The following is a 14665-nucleotide window of genomic DNA, read 5'->3' as shown; positions in this document are numbered from 1 at the left end:
CCCCCACCCGAGGCCCGGCAGGCAGCCCTCCTTCGGCTTCCGCCCCACCGCGCCGCGGCCAGCGTTCGCTCCTCGCGAGGGAGGCCTACCCGCGGAAGGCAGCTCGCCTTCAGGCTGGCTTCTCGGAGGTCCGGCTGTGCTGCCCACGCGAGCTTGCCAGGCTAGGCCTTGCGAAGGCATCCTTCTCCGTGAAGCGACGTGTGTGTGGACGGGACGGGGGTGGCTTTCCACCCTGCCTTGCTTCTCACAGGGAGGTCGAGGGGCTTGAGGCCGGGCGTGGCCAGCCCCGGCGAGTCATCCCACCGCTTCCCCGTGGGGGACGCGAGGCGCCGGCCCGGGAGAGGCCGGCCCCACAGCCAGGCGCTCGGGCGTCACGAAGCACGCCCTTCCTCTCTCCTCCCCGCTTCTCTCCTTTCGCACTCGTCTTTCCCCGGGCGGACGTTTTCCCCCGCAGCACCGGGTTGCTCGGGAGCCAGGGCCCCGCTGTCTCCTCCGGCTTCTGGGATCAGGCGTGTGACGACCAGAACTCCCCGAAGCCCACGGTCGCCCCGGAGCTGCTGGCGGCACCCGCAGGTCCCTGGGGTGGAGGCCCGAGCCGGCAGGCTGTGCGCCTCGGCCTCCGCGCCCGAGAGGAGGCCTTGTGCTTGAGGGGCATGGGGAGCTGAGAGGTCCCGCTCCGGGAAGCGCCTGCCAAGAGCTGAGGGTTGGGCGCCCGGCTCCGTGCTTCTAGGCGTCCCAGGCGCTCCTCTCCTCCCGGCGCGGAGTGGGGCTTGCTGGGCCAAGGCGTCGCCCTGAAGCCGTCCCGTGGCCGGGGCTCGGCGCTTCCCCCCGGGCGTTTCTGGCGGGCCTCCCTGCTTACGGCGCCCCCGGAGCGCTTGGCCGGCAGGCCGGCGTCGCCCTCCCGACCTCGCCGTGAGCCGGGGCGCAGCAAGGCGCCCCGAGAACGCTGGCTCCGCTGGGGCCGACTGACGGCGTTCGCCCGGCTGAGGGAAGCGGGGCTGCGGTCAGAAGGCCTCCGGCGCCCTCGGAATGAGTGGGATGGATCTGCCGTGGGTCCCGCGTCACGGTCGCAGCAGGAGCCGCTTCCCACGCCCCTGCGGGGTGCTCCGCTGAGGCCGAGGGCGGGGGCCGCCTTCCAGGACGGCCCCCCACCCGAGGCCCGGCAGGCAGCCCTCCTTCGGCTTCCGCCGCACCCCGCCGCGGCCAGCGTTCGCTCCTCGCGTGGGAGGCCTGCCCGCGGAAGGCAGCTCGCCTTCAGGCTGGCTTCTCGGAGGTCCGGCTGTGCTGCCCACGCGAGCTTGCCAGGCTAGGCCTTGCGAAGGCATCCTTCTCCGTGAAGCGACGTGTGTGTGTACGGGGACGGGGTTGGCTTTACACCCTGCCTTGCTTCTCACAGGGAGGTCGAGGGGCTTGAGGCCGGGCGTGGCCAGCCTCGGCGAGTCAGCCCACCGCTTCCCCGTGGGGGACGCGAGGCGCCGGCCCGGGAGAGGCCGGCCCCACAGCCAGGCGCTCGGGCGTCACGAAGCACGCCCTTCCTCTCTCCTCCCCGCTTCTCTCCTTTCGCACTCGTCTTTCCCCGGGCGGACGTTTTCCCCGCAGCACCGGGTTGCTCGGGAGCCAGGGCCCCGCTGTCTCCTCCGGCTTCTGGGATCAGGCGTGTGACGACCAGGACTCCCCGAAGCCCACTGTCGCCCCGGAGCTGCTGGCGGCACCCGCAGGTCCCTGGGGTGGAGGCCCGAGCCGGCAGGCTGTGCGCCTCGGCCTCCGCGCCCGAGAGGAGGCCTTGTGCTTGAGGGGCATGGGGAGCTGAGAGGTCCCGCTCCGGGAAGCGCCTGCCAAGAGCTGAGGGTTGGGCGCCCGGCTCCGTGCTTCCAGGCGTCCCAGGCGCTCCTCTCCTCCCGGCGCGGATTGGGGCTTGCTGGGCCAAGGCGTCGCCCTGAAGCCGTCCCGTGGCCGGGGCTCGGCGCTTCCCCCCGGGCGTTTCTGGCGGGCCTCCCTGCTCACGGCGCACCTGGAGCCCTTGGCCGGCAGGTCGGCGTCGCCGTCCCGACCTCGCCCTGAGCCGGGGCGCAGCATGGGGCCCCGAGAACGCTGGCTCGGCTGGGGCCGACTGACGGCGTTCGCCCGCATGAGGGAAGCGGGGCTGCGGCCAGAAGGCCTCCGGCGCCCTCGGAACGAGTGGGATGGCTCTGCCGTGGTTCCCGTGTCACGGTCGCAGCAGGAGCCGCTTCCCACGCCCCTGCGGGGTGCTCCGCTGAGGCCGAGGGCGGGGGCCGCCTTCCAGGACGGCCCCCCACCCGAGGCCCGGCAGGCAGCCCTCCTTCGGCTTCCGCCGCACCCCGCCGTGGCCAGCGTTCGCTCCTCGCGAGGGAGGCCTGCCCGCGGAAGGCAGCTCGGCTTCAGGCTGGCTTCTCGGAGGTCCGGCTGTGCTGCCCACGCGAGCTTGCCAGGCTAGGCCTTGCGAAGGCATCCTTCTCCGTGAAGCGACGTGTGTGTGGACGGGGACGGGGGTGGCTTTCCACCCTGCCTTGCTTCTCACAGGGAGGTCGAGGGGCTTGAGGCCGGGCGTGGCCAGCCCCGGCGAGTCAGCCCACCGCTTCCCCGTGTGGGACGCGAGGCGCCGGCCCGGGAGAGGCCGGCCCCACAGACAGGGCGCTCGGACCTCACGAAGCGCGCCCTTCCTCTCTTCTCCCCGCTTCTCTCCTTTCGCACTCGTCTTTCCCCGGGCGGACGTTTTCCCCGCAGCACCGGGTTGCTCGGGAGCCAGGGCCCCGCTGTCTCCTCCGGCTTCTGGGATCAGGCGTGTGACGACCAGGACTCCCCGAAGCCCACTGTCGCCCCGGAGCTGCTGGCGGCACCCGCAGGTCCCTGGGGTGGAGGCCCAAGCCGGCAGGCTGTGCGCCTCAGCCTCCGCGCCCGAGAGGAGGCCTTGTGCTTGAGGGGCATGGGGAGCTGAGAGGTCCCGCTCCGGGAAGCGCCTGCCAAGAGCTGAGGGTTGGGCGCCCGGCTCCGTGCTTCTAGGCGTCCCAGGCGCTCCTCTCCTCCCGGCGCGGAGTGGGGCTTGCTGGGCCAAGGCGTCGCCCTGAAGCCGTCCCGTGGCCGGGGCTCGGCGCTTCCCCCCGGGCGTTTCTGGCGGGCCTCCCTGCTTACGGCGCCCCCGGAGCGCTTGGCCGGCAGGCCGGCGTCGCCCTCCCGACCTCGCCGTGAGCCGGGGCGCAGCAAGGCGCCCCGAGAACGCTGGCTCCGCTGGGGCCGACTGACGGCGTTCGCCCGGCTGAGGGAAGCGGGGCTGCGGCCAGAAGGCCTCCGGCGCCCTCGGAACGAGTGGGATGGATCTGCCGTGGGTCCCGCGTCACGGTCGCAGCAGGAGCCGCTTCCCACGCCCCTGCGGGGTGCTCCGCTGAGGCCGAGGGCGGGGGCCGCCTTCCAGGACGGCCCCCCACCCGAGGCCCGGCAGGCAGCCCTCCTTCGGCTTCCGCCCCACCCCGCCGCGGCCAGCGTTCGCTCCTCGCGAGGGAGGCCTACCCGCGGAAGGCAGCTCGGCTTCAGGCTGGCTTCTCGGAGGTCCGGCTGTGCTGCCCACGCGAGCTTGCCAGGCTAGGCCTTGCGAAGGCATCCTTCTCCGTGAAGCGACGTGTGTGTGGACGGGGACGGGGGTGGCTTTCCACCCTGCCTTGCTTCTCACAGGGAGGTCGAGGGGCTTGAGGCCGGGCGTGGCCAGCCCCGGCGAGTCATCCCACCGCTTCCCCGTGGGGGACGCGAGGCGCCGGCCCGGGAGAGGCCGGCCCCACAGCCAGGCGCTCGGGCGTCACGAAGCACGCCCTTCCTCTCTCCTCCCCGCTTCTCTCCTTTCGCACTCGTCTTTCCCCGGGCGGACGTTTTCCCCCGCAGCACCGGGTTGCTCGGGAGCCAGGGCCCCGCTGTCTCCTCCGGCTTCTGGGATCAGGCGTGTGACGACCAGAACTCCCCGAAGCCCACGGTCGCCCCGGAGCTGCTGGCGGCACCCGCAGGTCCCTGGGGTGGAGGCCCGAGCCGGCAGGCTGTGCGCCTCGGCCTCCGCGCCCGAGAGGAGGCCTTGTGCTTGAGGGGCATGGGGAGCTGAGAGGTCCCGCTCCGGGAAGCGCCTGCCAAGAGCTGAGGGTTGGGCGCCCGGCTCCGTGCTTCTAGGCGTCCCAGGCGCTCCTCTCCTCCCGGCGCGGAGTGGGGCTTGCTGGGCCAAGGCGTCGCCCTGAAGCCGTCCCGTGGCCGGGGCTCGGCGCTTCCCCCCGGGCGTTTCTGGCGGGCCTCCCTGCTTACGGCGCCCCCGGAGCGCTTGGCCGGCAGGCCGGCGTCGCCCTCCCGACCTCGCCGTGAGCCGGGGCGCAGCAAGGCGCCCCGAGAACGCTGGCTCCGCTGGGGCCGACTGACGGCGTTCGCCCGGCTGAGGGAAGCGGGGCTGCGGCCAGAAGGCCTCCGGCGCCCTCGGAACGAGTGGGATGGATCTGCCGTGGGTCCCGCGTCACGGTCGCAGCAGGAGCCGCTTCCCACGCCCCTGCGGGGTGCTCCGCTGAGGCCGAGGGCGGGGGCCGCCTTCCAGGACGGCCCCCCACCCGAGGCCCGGCAGGCAGCCCTCCTTCGGCTTCCGCCGCACCCCGCCGCGGCCAGCGTTCGCTCCTCGCGAGGGAGGCCTGCCCGCGGAAGGCAGCTCGGCTTCAGGCTGGCTTCTCGGAGGTCCGGCTGTGCTGCCCACGCGAGCTTGCCAGGCTAGGCCTTGCGAAGGCATCCTTCTCCGTGAAGCGACGTGTGTGTGGACCGGGACGGGGGTGGCTTTCCACCCTGCCTTGCTTCTCACAGGGAGGTCGAGGGGCTTGAGGCCGGGCGTGGCCAGCCCCGGCGAGTCAGCCCACCGCTTCCCCGTGGGGGACGCGAGGCGCCGGCCCGGGAGAGGCCGGCCCCACAGCCAGGCGCTCGGGCGTCACGAAGCACGCCCTTCCTCTCTCCTCCCCGCTCTCTCCTTTCGCACTCGTCTTTCCCCGGGCGGACGTTTTCCCCCGCAGCACCGGGTTGCTCGGGAGCCAGGGCCCCGCTGTCTCCTCCGGCTTCTGGGATCAGGCGTGTGACGACCAGGACTCCCCGAAGCCCACTGTCGCCCCGGAGCTGCTGGCGGCACCCGCAGGTCCCTGGGGTGGAGGCCCGAGCCGGCAGGCTGTGCGCCTCGGCCTCCGCGCCCGAGAGGAGGCCTTGTGCTTGAGGGGCATGGGGAGCTGAGAGGTCCCGCTCCGGGAAGCGCCTGCCAAGAGCTGAGGGTTGGGCGCCCGGCTCCGTGCTTCTAGGCGTCCCAGGCGCTCCTCTCCTCCCGGCGCGGAGTGGGGCTTGCTGGGCCAAGGCGTCGCCCTGAAGCCGTCCCGTGGCCGGGGCTCGGCGCTTCCCCCCGGGCGTTTCTGGCGGGCCTCCCTGCTTACGGCGCCCCCGGAGCGCTTGGCCGGCAGGCCGGCGTCGCCCTCCCGACCTCGCCGTGAGCCGGGGCGCAGCAAGGCGCCCCGAGAACGGTGGCTCCGCTGGGGCCGACTGACGGCGTTCGCCCGGCTGAGGGAAGCGGGGCTGCGGCCAGAAGGCCTCCGGCGCCCTCGGAATGAGTGGGATGGATCTGCCGTGGGTCCCGCGTCACGGTCGCAGCAGGAGCCGCTTCCCACGACCCTGCGGGGTGCTCCGCTGAGGCCGAGGGCGGGGGCCGCCTTCCAGGACGGCCCCCCACCCGAGGCCCGGCAGGCAGCCCTCCTTCGGCTTCCGCCGCACCCCGCCGCGGCCAGCGTTCGCTCCTCGCGAGGGAGGCCTGCCCGCGGAAGGCAGCTCGGCTTCAGGCTGGCTTCTCGGAGGTCCGGCTGTGCTGCCCACGCGAGCTTGCCAGGCTAGGCCTTGCGAAGGCATCCTTCTCCGTGAAGCGACGTGTGTGTGGACGGGGACGGGGGTGGCTTTCCACCCTGCCTTGCTTCTCACAGGGAGGTCGAGGGGCTTGAGGCCGGGCGTGGCCAGCCCCGGCGAGTCAGCCCACCGCTTCCCCGTGGGGGACGCGAGGCGCCGGCCCGGGAGAGGCCGGCCCCACAGCCAGGCGCTCGGGCGTCACGAAGCACGCCCTTCCTCTCTCCTCCCCGCTTCTCTCCTTTCGCACTCGTCTTTCCCCGGGCGGACGTTTTCCCCCGCAGCACCGGGTTGCTCGGGAGCCAGGGCCCCGCTGTCTCCTCCGGCTTCTGGGATCAGGCGTGTGACGACCAGGACTCCCCGAAGCCCACTGTCGCCCCGGAGCTGCCGGCGGCACCCGCAGGTCCCTGGGGTGGAGGCCCGAGCCGGCAGGCTGTGCGCCTCGGCCTCCGCGCCCGAGAGGAGGCCTTGTGCTTGAGGGGCATGGGGAGCTGAGAGGTCCCGCTCCGGGAAGCGCCTGCCAAGAGCTGAGGGTTGGGCGCCCGGCTCCGTGCTTCTAGGCGTCCCAGGCGCTCCTCTCCTCCCGGCGCGGAGTGGGGCTTGCTGGGCCAAGGCGTCGCCCTGAAGCCGTCCCGTGGCCGGGGCTCGGCGCTTCCCCCCGGGCGTTTCTGGCGGGCCTCCCTGCTTACGGCGCCCCCGGAGCGCTTGGCCGGCAGGCCGGCGTCGCCCTCCCGACCTCGCCGTGAGCCGGGGCGCAGCAAGGCGCCCCGAGAACGCTGGCTCCGCTGGGGCCGACTGACGGCGTTCGCCCGGCTGAGGGAAGCGGGGCTGCGGCCAGAAGGCCTCCGGCGCCCTCGGAATGAGTGGGATGGATCTGCCGTGGGTCCCGCGTCACGGTCGCAGCAGGAGCCGCTTCCCACGCCCCTGCGGGGTGCTCCGCTGAGGCCGAGGGCGGGGGCCGCCTTCCAGGACGGCCCCCCACCCGAGGCCCGGCAGGCAGCCCTCCTTCGGCTTCCGCCGCACCCCGCCGCGGCCAGCGTTCGCTCCTCGCGAGGGAGGCCTGCCCGCGGAAGGCAGCTCGGCTTCAGGCTGTCTTCTCGGAGGTCCGGCTGTGCTGCCCACGCGAGCTTGCCAGGCTAGGCCTTGCGAAGGCATCCTTCTCCGTGGAGCGACGTGTGTGGACGGGAACGGGGTTGGCATTCCACCCTGCCTTGCTTCTCACAGGGATGTCGAGGGGCTTGAGCCCGGGCGTGGCCAGCCCCGGCGAGTCAGCCCACCGCTTCCCCGTGTGGGACGCGAGGCGCCGGCCCGGGAGAGGCCGGCCCCACAGACAGGGCGCTCGGACCTCACGAAGCGCGCCCTTCCTCTCTTCTCCCCGCTTCTCTCCTTTCGCACTCGTCTTTCCCCGGGCGGACGTTTTCCCCGCAGCACCGGGTTGCTCGGGAGCCAGGGCCCCGCTGTCTCCTCCGGCTTCTGGGATCAGGCGTGTGACGACCAGGACTCCCCGAAGCCCACTGTCGCCCCGGAGCTGCTGGCGGCACCCGCAGGTCCCTGGGGTGGAGGCCCAAGCCGGCAGGCTGTGCGCCTCAGCCTCCGCGCCCGAGAGGAGGCCTTGTGCTTGAGGGGCATGGGGAGCTGAGAGGTCCCGCTCCGGGAAGCGCCTGCCAAGAGCTGAGGGTTGGGCGCCCGGCTCCGTGCTTCTAGGCGTCCCAGGCGCTCCTCTCCTCCCGGCGCGGAGTGGGGCTTGCTGGGCCAAGGCGTCGCCCTGAAGCCGTCCCGTGGCCGGGGCTCGGCGCTTCCCCCCGGGCGTTTCTGGCGGGCCTCCCTGCTTACGGCGCCCCCGGAGCGCTTGGCCGGCAGGCCGGCGTCGCCCTCCCGACCTCGCCGTGAGCCGGGGCGCAGCAAGGCGCCCCGAGAACGCTGGCTCCGCTGGGGCCGACTGACGGCGTTCGCCCGGCTGAGGGAAGCGGGGCTGCGGCCAGAAGGCCTCCGGCGCCCTCGGAACGAGTGGGATGGATCTGCCGTGGGTCCCGCTTCACGGTCGCAGCAGGAGCCGCTTCCCACGCCCCTGCGGGGTGCTCCGCTGAGGCCGAGGGCGGGGGCCGCCTTCCAGGACGGCCCCCCACCCGAGGCCCGGCAGGCAGCCCTCCTTCGGCTTCCGCCCCACCGCGCCGCGGCCAGCGTTCGCTCCTCGCGAGGGAGGCCTACCCGCGGAAGGCAGCTCGCCTTCAGGCTGGCTTCTCGGAGGTCCGGCTGTGCTGCCCACGCGAGCTTGCCAGGCTAGGCCTTGCGAAGGCATCCTTCTCCGTGAAGCGACGTGTGTGTGGACGGGACGGGGGTGGCTTTCCACCCTGCCTTGCTTCTCACAGGGAGGTCGAGGGGCTTGAGGCCGGGCGTGGCCAGCCCCGGCGAGTCATCCCACCGCTTCCCCGTGGGGGACGCGAGGCGCCGGCCCGGGAGAGGCCGGCCCCACAGCCAGGCGCTCGGGCGTCACGAAGCACGCCCTTCCTCTCTCCTCCCCGCTTCTCTCCTTTCGCACTCGTCTTTCCCCGGGCGGACGTTTTCCCCCGCAGCACCGGGTTGCTCGGGAGCCAGGGCCCCGCTGTCTCCTTCGGCTTCCGGGATCAGGCGTGTGACGACCTGGACTCCCCGAAGCCCACGGTCGCCCCGGAGCTGCTGGCGGCACCCGCAGGTCCCTGGGGTGGAGGCCCGAGCCGGCAGGCTGTGCGCCTGGGCCTCCGCGCCCCAGAGGAGGCCTTGTGCTTGAGGGGCATGGGGAGCTGACAGGGCCCGCTCCGGGAAGCGCGTGCCAAGAGCTGAGGGTTGGGCGCCTGGCTCCGTGCTTCTAGGCGTCCCAGCCGCTTCTCTCTGCCCGGCGCGGAGTGGGGCTTGCTGGGCCAAGGCGTCGCCCTGAAGCCGTCCCGGGGCCGGGGCTCGGCGCTTCCCCCCGTGCGTTTCTGGCGGGCCTCCCTGCTCACGGCGCCCCCGGAGCGCTTGGCCGGCAGGCCGGCGTCGCCCTCCCGACCTCTCCGTGAGCCGGGGCGCAGCAAGGGGCCCCGAGAAGGCTGGCTCCGCTGGGGCCGACTGACGGCGTTCGCCCGGCTGAGGGAAGCGGGGCTGCGGCCAGAAGGCCTCCCGCGCCCTCGGAACGAGTGGGATGGCTCTGCCGTGGGTCCCGCGTCACGGTCGCAGCAGGAGCCGCTTCCCACGCCCCTGCGGGGTGCTCCGCTGAGGCCGAGGGCGGGGGCCGCCTTCCAGGACGGCCCCCCACCCGAGGCCCGGCAGGCAGCCCTCCTTCGGCTTCCGCCGCACCCCGCCGCGGCCAGCGTTCTCTCCTCGCGAAGGAGGCCTGCCCGCGGAAGGCAGCTCGGCCTCAGGCTGGCTTCTCGGAGGTCCGGCTGTGCTGCTCACTCGAGCTTGCCAGGCTAGGCCTTGCGAAGGCATCCTTCTCCGTGGAGCGACGTGTGTGTGGACGGGGACGGGGGTGGCATTGCACCCTGCCTTGCTTCTCACAGGGAGGTCGAGGGGCTTGAGCCCGGGCGTGGCCAGCCCCGGCGAGTCAGCCCACCGCTTCCCCGTGGGGGACGCGAGGCGCCGGCCCGGGAGAGGCCGGCCCCACAGCCAGGGCGCTCGGGCCTCACGGAGCGCGCCCTTCCTCTCTCCTCCCCGCTTCTCTCCTTTCGCACTCGTCTTTCCCCGGGCGGACGTTTTCCCCCGCAGCACCGGGTTGCTCGGGAGCCAGGGCCCCGCTGTCTCCTTCGGCTTCCGGGATCAGGCGTGTGATGACCTGGACTCCCCGAAGCCCACGGTCGCCCCGGAGCTGCTGGCGGCACCCGCAGGTCCCTGGGGTGGAGGCCCGAGCCGGCAGGCTGTACGCCTGGGCCTCCGCGCCCCAGAGGAGGCCTTGTGCTTGAGGGGCATGGGGAGCTGACAGGGCCCGCTCCGGGAAGCGCGTGCCAAGAGCTGAGGGTTGGGCGCCTGGCTCCGTGCTTCTAGGCGTCCCAGCCGCTTCTCTCTGCCCGGCGCGGTTGGGGCTTGCTGGGCCAAGGCGTCGCCCTGAAGCCGTCCCGGGGCCGGGGCTCGGCGCTTCCCCCCGGGCGTTTCTGGCGGGCCTCCCTGCTTACGGCGCCCCCGGAGCGCTTGGCCGGCAGGCCGGCGTCGCCCTCCCGACCTCGCCGTGAGCCGGGGCGCAGCAAGGCGCCCCGAGAACGCTGGCTCCGCTGGGGCCGACTGACGGCGTTCGCCCGACTGAGGGAAGCGGGGCTGCGGCCAGGAGGTTCCGGCGCCCTCGGAACGAGTGGGATGGCTCTGCCGTGGGTCCCGCGTCACGGTCGCAGCAGGAGCCGCTTCCCACGCCCCTGCGGGGTGCTCCGCTGAGGCCGAGGGCGGGGTCCGCCTTCCAGGACGGCCCCCCACCCGAGGCCCGGCAGGCAGCCCTCCTTCGGCTTCCGCCGCACCCCGCCGCGGCCAGCGTTCTCTCCTCGCGAGGGAGGCCTGCCCGCGGAAGGCAGCTCGGCTTCAGGCTGGCTTCTCGGAGGTCCGGCTGTGCTGCCCACGCGAGCTTGCCAGGCTAGGCCTTGCGAAGGCATCCTTCTCCGTGAAGCGACGTGTGTGTGGACGGGGACGGGGGTGGCTTTCCACCCTGCCTTGCTTCTCACAGGGAGGTCGAGGGGCTTGAGGCCGGGCGTGGCCAGCCCCGGCGAGTCAGCCCACCGCTTCCCCGTGGGGGACGCGAGGCGCCGGCCCGGGAGAGGCCGGCCCCACAGCCAGGCGCTCGGGCATCACGAAGCACGCCCTTCCTCTCTCCTCCCCGCTTCTCTCCTTTCGCACTCGTCTTTCCCCGGGCGGACGTTTTCCCCGCAGCACCGGGTTGATCGGGAGCCAGGGCCCCGCTGTCTCCTCCGGCTTCTGGGATCAGGCGTGTGACGACCTGGACTCCCCGAAGCCCACTGTCGCCCCGGAGCTGCTGGCGGCACCCGCAGGTCCCTGGGGTGGAGGCCCGAGCCGGCAGGCTGTGCGCCTCGGCCTCCGCGCCCGAGAGGAGGCCTTGTGCTTGAGGGGCATGGGGAGCTGAGAGGTCCCGCTCCGGGAAGCGCCTGCCAAGAGCTGAGGGTTGGGCGCCCGGCTCCGTGCTTCTAGGCGTCCCAGGCGCTCCTCTCCTCCCGGCGCGGATTGGGGCTTGCTGGGCCAAGGCGTCGCCCTGAAGCCGTCCCGTGGCCGGGGCTCGGCGCTTCCCCCCGGGCGTTTCTGGCGGGCCTCCCTGCTCACGGCGCACCTGGAGCGCTTGGCCGGCAGGTCGGCGTCGCCGTCCCGACCTCGCCCTGAGCCGGGGCGCAGCAAGGGGCCCCGAGAACGCTGGCTCGGCTGGGGCCGACTGACGGCGTTCGCCCGCATGAGGGAAGCGGGGCTGCGGCCAGAAGGCCTCCGGCGCCCTCGGAACGAGTGGGATGGCTCTGCCGTGGTTCCCGTGTCACGGTCGCAGCAGGAGCCGCTTCCCACGCCCCTGCGGGGTGCTCCGCTGAGGCCGAGGGCGGGGGCCGCCTTCCAGGACGGCCCCCCACCCGAGGCCCGGCAGGCAGCCCTCCTTCGGCTTCCGCCGCACCCCGCCGCGGCCAGCGTTCGCTCCTCGCGAGGGAGGCCTGCCCGCGGAAGGCAGCTCGGCTTCAGGCTGGCTTCTCGGAGGTCCGGCTGTGCTGCCCACGCGAGCTTGCCAGGCTAGGCCTTGCGAAGGCATCCTTCTCCGTGAAGCGACGTGTGTGTGGACGGGGACGGGGGTGGCTTTCCACCCTGCCTTGCTTCTCACAGGGAGGTCGAGGGGCTTGAGGCCGGGCGTGGCCAGCCTCGGCGAGTCAGCCCACCGCTTCCCCGTGGGGGACGCGAGGCGCCGGCCCGGGAGAGGCCGGCCCCACAGCCAGGCGCTCGGGCGTCACGAAGCACGCCCTTCCTCTCTCCTCCCCGCTTCTCTCCTTTCGCACTCGTCTTTCCCCGGGCGGACGTTTTCCCCCGCAGCACCGGGTTGCTCGGGAGCCAGGGCCCCGCTGTCTCCTCCGGCTTCTGGGATCAGGCGTGTGACGACCAGGACTCCCCGAAGCCCACTGTCGCCCCGGAGCTGCCGGCGGCACCCGCAGGTCCCTGGGGTGGAGGCCCGAGCCGGCAGGCTGTGCGCCTCAGCCTCCGCGCCCGAGAGGAGGCCTTGTGCTTGAGGGGCATGGGGAGCTGAGAGGTCCCGCTCCGGGAAGCGCCTGCCAAGAGCTGAGGGTTGGGCGCCCGGCTCCGTGCTTCTAGGCGTCCCAGGCGCTCCTCTCCTCCCGGCGCGGAGTGGGGCTTGCTGGGCCAAGGCGTCGCCCTGAAGCCGTCCCGTGGCCGGGGCTCGGCGCTTCCCCCCGGGCGTTTCTGGCGGGCCTCCCTGCTTACGGCGCCCCCGGAGCGCTTGGCCGGCAGGCCGGCGTCGCCCTCCCGACCTCGCCGTGAGCCGGGGCGCAGCAAGGCGCCCCGAGAACGCTGGCTCCGCTGGGGCCGACTGACGGCGTTCGCCCGGCTGAGGGAAGCGGGGCTGCGGCCAGAAGTCCTCCGGCGCCCTCGGAACGAGTGGGATGGATCTGCCGTGGGTCCCGCGTCACGGTCGCAGCAGGAGCCGCTTCCCACGCCCCTGCGGGGTGCTCCGCTGAGGCCGAGGGCGGGGGCCGCCTTCCAGGACGGCCCCCCACCCGAGGCCCGGCAGGCAGCCCTCCTTCGCCTTCCGCCGCACCCCGCCGCGGCCAGCGTTCGCTCCTCGCGAGGGAGGCCTGCCCGCGGAAGGCAGCTCGGCTTCAGGCTGGCTTCTCGGAGGTCCGGCTGTGCTGCCCACGCGAGCTTGCCAGGCTAGGCCTTGCGAAGGCATCCTTCTCCGTGAAGCGACGTGTGTGTGGACGGGGACGGGGGTGGCTTTCCACCCTGCCTTGCTTCTCACAGGGAGGTCGAGGGGCTTGAGGCCGGGCGTGGCCAGCCCCGGCGAGTCAGCCCACCGCTTCCCCGTGGGGGACGCGAGGCGCCAGCCCGGGAGACGCCGGCCCCACAGCCAGGCGCTCGGGCGTCACGAAGCACGCCCTTCCTCTCTCCTCCCCGCTTCTCTCCTTTCGCACTCGTCTTTCCCCGGGCGGACGTTTTCCCCCGCAGCACCGGGTTGCTCGGGAGCCAGGGCCCCGCTGTCTCCTCCGGCTTCTGGGATCAGGCGTGTGACGACCAGGACTCCCCGAAGCCCACTGTCGCCCCGGAGCTGCCGGCGGCACCCGCAGGTCCCTGGGGTGGAGGCCCGAGCCGGCAGGCTGTGCGCCTCGGCCTCCGCGCCCGAGAGGAGGCCTTGTGCTTGAGGGGCATGGGGAGCTGAGAGGTCCCGCTCCGGGAAGCGCCTGCCAAGAGCTGAGGGTTGGGCGCCCGGCTCCGTGCTTCTAGGCGTCCCAGGCGCTCCTCTCCTCCCGGCGCGGAGTGGGGCTTGCTGGGCCAAGGCGTCGCCCTGAAGCCGTCCCGTGGCCGGGGCTCGGCGCTTCCCCCCGGGCGTTTCTGGCGGGCCTCCCTGCTTACGGCGCCCCCGGAGCGCTTGGCCGGCAGGCCGGCGTCGCCCTCCCGACCTCGCCGTGAGCCGGGGCGCAGCAAGGCGCCCCGAGAACGCTGGCTCCGCTGGGGCCGACTGACGGCGTTCGCCCGGCTGAGGGAAGCGGGGCTGCGGCCAGAAGGCCTCCGGTGCCCTCGGAATGAGTGGGATGGATCTGCCGTGGGTCCCGCGTCACGGTCGCAGCAGGAGCCGCTTCCCACGCCCCTGCGGGGTGCTCCGCTGAGGCCGAGGGCGGGGGCCGCCTTCCAGGACGGCCCCCCACCCGAGGCCCGGCAGGCAGCCCTCCTTCGGCTTCCGCCGCACCCCGCCGCGGCCAGCGTTCGCTCCTCGCGAGGGAGGCCTGCCCGCGGAAGGCAGCTCGGCTTCAGGCTGGCTTCTCGGAGGTCCGGCTGTGCTGCCCACGCGAGCTTGCCAGGCTAGGCCTTGCGAAGGCATCCTTCTCCGTGAAGCGACGTGTGTGTGGACGGGGACGGGGGTGGCTTTCCACCCTGCCTTGCTTCTCACAGGGAGGTCGAGGGGCTTGAGGCCGGGCGTGGCCAGCCCCGGCGAGTCAGCCCACCGCTTCCCCGTGGGGGACGCGAGGCGCCGGCCCGGGAGAGGCCGGCCCCACAGCCAGGCGCTCGGGCGTCACGAAGCACGCCCTTCCTCTCTCCTCCCCGCTTCTCTCCTTTCGCACTCGTCTTTCCCCGGGCGGACGTTTTCCCCCGCAGCACCGGGTTGCTCGGGAGCCAGGGCCCCGCTGTCTCCTCCGGCTTCCGGGATCATGCGTGTGACGACCTGGACTCCCCGAAGCCCACTGTAGCCCCGGAGCTGCTGGCGGCACCCGCAGGTCCCTGGGGTGGCGGCCCGAGCCGGCAGGCTGTGCGCCTCGGCCTCCGTGCCCGAGAGGAGGCCTTGTGCTTGAGGGGCATGGGGAGGTGACAGGGCCTGCTCCGGGAAGCGCCTGCCAAGAGCTGATGGTTGGGCGCCCGTTTCCGTGCTTCTAGGCGTCCCAGGCGCTCCTCTCCTCCCGGCGCGGAGTGGGGCTTGCTGGGCCAAGGCGTCGCCCTGAAGCCTTCCCGTGGCCGGGGCTCGGCGCTTCCCCCCGGGCGTTTCTGGCGGGCCTCCCTGCTTACGGCGCCCCCGGAGCGCTTGGCCGGCAGGCCAGCGTCGCCCTCCCGACCTCGCCGTGAGCCG

Source organism: Martes martes (genome assembly GCF_963455335.1).
Source record: "Martes martes genome assembly, chromosome: 14".
Classification (NCBI taxonomy): Eukaryota; Metazoa; Chordata; class Mammalia; order Carnivora; family Mustelidae; genus Martes; species Martes martes.
The sequence above is the reverse complement of the archived record's forward strand: the minus strand, read 5'-3'. Positions refer to the sequence as shown.